Genomic DNA, 5,588 nt, shown 5'->3' with positions numbered 1-5,588 from the left:
AAAGGTGCAAACCTGAGAAAAGACCTAGTCAGTCTGCCTTTGTACATCAAGTATTCTGTAAACTCTTACCTTTTTTTTTAGATTTTTTTTTCCTTTTTCTCTAAAAACCCCCCAATACATAGTTGGGTATTTTCAGTTGTGGGTCCTTCTAGTTGTGACATGTGGGATGCCGCCTCAACATGGCCTGACGAGCGGTGCCACGTCCGCGCCCAGGATTCAAACTGGCAAAACCCTGGGCTGCCCAAGCAGAGCACATGAACTTAACCACTTGGCCACTGGGCTGGCCCCTGTAAACTCTTATCTTTAATCTGTGTGATAATGTGCTTCTGCTGGTATTTTATTTTCCCCACTCAGTTGCGGGTAACTTTCCAAAGCAGATTAAAGATGGCCATGATAAGAAGCCAACAGCATCATTATTTGTGAACTGCCTGCCTACCTCACTATCTGTGAGGTATTTGAGAGCTGGGACTGTCTTTGTGCTTCCTTTTTATAGCTGGTGGCTAACACATGGCTGGCATGGCAAGCCTTGCATGCCAAGCTAAGTCATTTGCACTTTATCCTGAGAGCAAAGGGAACACATCAAAGGATGTCAAGCCAAGGAAACACATGTTGAGATTTGTGTACTGATGAAGCAGAAGGTGGACTGGAAGGAGGAGAAGGAGAATTCATCCAGGAAGGAGATGATGCGGTCTTGAGGCAATAAGGAGACAGTGAGAATGGAGAAGAGAAAGGCACCAGGGGCAACAGCCAAGGTAGCATCAATGGGAAAGGAAGTGGTCCAGAACCCAGGTTCTGGTTTTGGCTGTGGGGAGCCCAGGAAGAGAAGCAGGGTCATCTCTGAATCCGAGCAGTAGAAGCGTCAGACATCCTGAGTGCGCCCGAAAGCATAACCCATGCCAGTGAGGAAGGTACATTTGGGGATCACTTTTGATTTTTTTTGGTTTCTGCTTTGTTTGTTTGCTTTTCAGAAAATTATTTTAATAGTTAGAAAACTTTTTTTACAGAATCAGTATAAAATAGCACTCGATTTCTCCATAATTATCAGAATTATTCATATTTGGGGTCTTGGCTAAGTGGGGCTGAAACCAACAAAAGGTCTTGGACTGTTGGCTCAAAAACCATCCTAGGATGCCTGCCTCCTTGATGTCTGCCATGCTTAGCTCTTAGGAGGTGACCGGGTCCTTTAAAAAAAAACAAAAGTATCTCTTTATTAATTCTTTGGAGGTTTGACGTGAATTTGGCAGCATTCATTACACACCTTCCAGCTCTTATCATTTACCACTTCTTCAACATTCAGTTCTGACTGCATCAGTTCCAACTTTGTCTGTTCTTTTCAAAGTTGCTTTAATAATGTTAAATAGTCCAAATTCTTTTCTCGGAGGATTTTTACTACTGATGAGGTCTGAGCTATATGGTTTTTTATGACTCTACTCCTACTTGCACGAGCTGCCATCAAAGACTCATAAAGTTGTTTACAGGTTTCACTGGCGTGAATTTCCCTGCAAGTGAATTTGTTGGAACTGTAGTGTTTAATACGCATACTATTCTCTCCTCAATCATCCTCATCACCTTGAGTAATTCCTGGAACTTGGCGAACTCACAGTTCACAACCACTGTGAAATGGGTGCCGCCATATTGGACTGGGAATCAGCTTTGAATCAATGTCCTAAACAAGTCCAGAAGTACTTATTTGTGAGGTACTCACCAGCAGGCTGTCAGAGAGTGCTCATCCTCTGCCCCACCTCCCTCCTTCTTGAGGCCTGGGCAGCTACCAGATTTTGAGACTTCCTATTTGGATCTGCTCTGCCATATTCAGACTTAACTGCTCTGAGAATCATTTCCTGCCCTTCTGTTACTCTTCTATCCACATTTCCCAGGCTCCCTTGACCTCTGGCTGCCTTCTGGCTAGTTCAGCCAAAGCGAGGCACTGACAGAACACTGGAAGGTAGGAGGAGGGGAGAAACCAGGGTATTTCTCCCTCTTTTGCTCTGCTTTGGGTGGCTTCCTCAGCAGGGGCTGAGTATCCTCCATGATTCCAGATCCCACAGGACAGCCCCTCCCTCTTTGGTCTCAGCCCTCACCAGGCAGCCCCACCATAGTCCCAGTTCCCACCAAATTACCCCAGTTTCTGGGTTCTAGACACATTGCTTTCTTCCATTGCCTCTCTATTGCCTGATATTGGCTTCTTGCTATTGCCAAACTCTGGGTTACTTCATCATCCTGTTTGGCTTTTCAGCTCTTCCAGTAACTGCAATCAATTCCCTGTATTAAATTCTCTCTGCTTGCAGTCCCAAGGTGGTTTCAGTTTTCCTGAATCCTGTCTTAGCAGCTAGTATATGGTGGGAGGTCGGGGGACACCAGTGTTGGAGGTGAGGAGCGTGTCTATGGGTTTCAGTTAGGATAAACATTCAGTTAGGATGATAAAACCTCAGCCTTCTGCTCTGCATAAATTTACCATAAGCAGCAACCCAAGTATGAAACTGCCTCAGGCTAGAGGTCTAAACCAAATGGTCAAAGGGGACCTCTATTAGAGAGGACTTTTTTGATTAAAAGTGACAGTGGCCCAGCTCAGACTACTTTTGACCAAAAACAATGGCGCTGGCTCCCAGGTCACCTAGAACCCGAGACCTGAATGTTGTTGGGCTTCTTGCTCTCCGTATCTTATTTCTGCTGTTCCTTTCCCTTCCTACAGATAAGCTTCTTCACAAGGTTGACGGACACCACGGATACTGGAAGCTCTCCTAACTGAAGAAGAAAGGTCTCCTCTCAGTTTCAGTTTGGAAAATGCCAGGAGAGAACTTTATTGGCCTGATTTGGATCATACATTCATCTTCTGGACTTTTCATTGTGGCAAGAGAAGAGGATCAGGGTCCCATTCAGACCCAGCAGCTAGTGAAAGAGAAAGTGCGATGCCCCTGAGGAAGAGGAGAAAACTGATGAGGACACTGTGGGAGCCACGTCTATAACTAGAGTCTCCTCCTAGTAGAATTCTTTTGACTGTAATTGACAGAACTCTATAAGGAAAAGTAAAGGGGTGAGTGAGGATATCGGTTTGTGTAACCATTTGTGAAGCTGGCCTCTGAAACGATGGAACCAGGCCCCCATATACCAGAAAGCCCTTTCTCTGTTCTTTTGTCTCTACGTCCCACTGCATTTGGCCTCTTTCTCCCAGACTCACTTTTTCCACGAGGCTGGAACTACAGCTGCCAAGAGCTTCCAGGCTCACATCTTCCCAGTTTTGTTATCAGAGAGGAATGTGCTCTGACTTGCAGCTCCAATAAAGGGTGGGCTCTGCCTGGTCCAGTTTGGATGTACTGCCAGCCACCTGGGCCAGTCCCTGTCCTCTCAGGGCAGTGAGCTACCACGATTGGCCCAGCCCGAGTTGGAACTCACCCCAAGACAGGGAGGACGGGTCATGGACGACAAGGAAGGCTCTCTTTCCGCTGGAGGGCTAGTTCAAAGAAGCAGCAGTTCCCCCGCCACAGCCCCAGCATTTTATAGAGTTCTGGGGAATAGGAAATAACTCTCTAGAAATATGGTCTTGGGCAAATCTCCTGACCTTTCTGGCTGCTAGTTTCTGCGTCTGATCAGATAATCTTTCTGTAATGGTCTCTTCCAGTACCCACATTCATTGAACTTTTTTCAATGATTCTCAAACTTTAGCGTGCATGAGAATCACCTGGGGAGCAATTTAAAATGCAGATTCCCAGGCTCTGCCCCCAGACACTGTCTCCATGGGTCTGGGGTAGGACCCACAAATCTCCATTTCACTGAATGAGTCTTGTCCTGGTGATCCCCATAGCATACTTTAGAAGTAATGAGTGGAATGGCTTGAGATTCTTGCTTAGACAGTTTGTGACTGAGGCAAATCTGAGCCGTGCTATGGTTTGGGAAAGGCCGAGGAGAGGGAGGAAGGGTTTGGCATAACCCAGAACTGAAGGGAAGGGCAGCACCCCCAGGTCAGCCTGTGGGCTGGAGTATACAAGTGACATCTACTAATTGTATGCTAGGAAGTTTCTGCTGTGTTCATGGAGACCAAGAATAACCAAGAGAAGGCCCCTGGCTTCCCTGTAGTATAAATGCTCTCATCTCCAACAGTCCTGGGCCTTCTCATGCCTCTAGAAGCTCTATTTTACACGCATTTTTCCTGACCCTTTGTTGAAATCTAAATAAACAAGACCAGGCAGCAAGAGAACCCAGGCAAATTTCCTTCCTTGCATAACTATAGGATTAACAATGTCTAGAATGCTTTGCAAAAGGGCAAGTGATTTTTTTTACCCTGCTTTCTTTTTGTCTCAATAGACGACACTTAGTAGATTATGATGGGAGCAAATAAAATAAAGAAAAATGATGTGGCTAACAACACCCCAGAGCTTCCCATTCCTAACCAGGGCTCTGGAATGAGAGCGCCCCCAGCACGAGGTCTCCTGAAGAGAAACGCTCCTGTTTCCTGTGGATCAGGGTCAACTGAAGCAGAAATGCAATGTAGGGCAGGCTGAACTTCAGACCCCAGCCTCCCCTACTCACATCTTTTCTCCTATCCTAAATACTTTTGGAATTTTTTCATTGACAGTTTATTACGAGTATTTTCTTATATAATTCTATATCAACATAACTGAAATTTTAAATATTCCAAATAATCTTCAAAGAATAACACATTAAATAGATATACTGCATTCTATTGCAAGAGCTCGAGGAAGGTAGGCACCCCCCTCCCAAAAAAATAAACTGTTCTTAAAACCATCTCTGGACTATGTGATCCAGCAATTCCTTTCTAGGAATTTATCCTAAAGCGGTCATCATGTGTATGGGCAAAGATTTTCCTGTGAGGATGGTCATGGTAAAATTACTTAGAAGAAATTAGAAAGGAGCCAAGATGTTCTTGGGAACTCATTGAATAAATTATGGGACTTCCAAATGATGGAATATTCTGCAGATATTAAAAATCTTGTTATAGAAAAACACTTAGTGATATAAGAAAATGTTCTCTACATATTAAGCTTTTCTAAAGAGCAGGTTACAAAACTATATGTAAAGTATGTTAGAGGTTTTGTTTTACAATAAAATGATGAAAAATAGATACAAAAGAAATTAGCCTAATGATGAAATGATGGATTTTTTTTTATTTTCTTATTCGCATTTTCTGCAGTGTTCAAGTTTCCTCTAATGAGTATATATTACTCCAGGTGCGAGCCTAGACCAACGGCATCAGCATTCCCTGAGGGCTGGTTAGAAACACGGAATCCCAGGCCCCGCCCAGACCAGCGGACTCAGAATCTGCATTTTAACAAGATCCCCAGGTGGTCTGTACACACATTACAGTTTGAAAAGCAAGCTGTGTATAACTCAACATAAAAAAAAACCATTTGAAATAAAGACAGTCTCAGACGGTGACAATTGGGTGCTCTTTGCTATTTGGAACGTAATTTTGATGTAAAGTGTAAGCAATTCTTACCTTCCACAGTCCTCTAGAAATGCCTTAACATTTCCACGTTTTTCATTTCAACAATGGGGCACGGAGCAGTGACAAGTCCCTCTGTCTCCACTCCCTCCCCCGGCCACAGGGCCACAAAGCCCAAGCTCTGAGA

At 44.4% G+C, this 5,588-nt stretch overlaps 1 pseudogene; it reads right to left on the bottom strand.

Moving 5' to 3' along the window:
• Nucleotides 1-1,085: 1,085 nt before the first annotated feature.
• On the bottom strand, nt 1,086-1,647 carry LOC103553753 (protein MIX23 pseudogene; annotated as a pseudogene).
• Nucleotides 1,648-5,588: the final 3,941 nt, after the last annotated feature.

The sequence above is a fragment of the Equus przewalskii genome, chromosome 18, assembly GCF_037783145.1.
Source record: "Equus przewalskii isolate Varuska chromosome 18, EquPr2, whole genome shotgun sequence".
Taxonomy (NCBI): Eukaryota; Metazoa; Chordata; class Mammalia; order Perissodactyla; family Equidae; genus Equus; species Equus przewalskii.
Note: the sequence above shows the minus strand (reverse complement) of the source record. Positions and strands in the feature narration are given on the sequence as shown.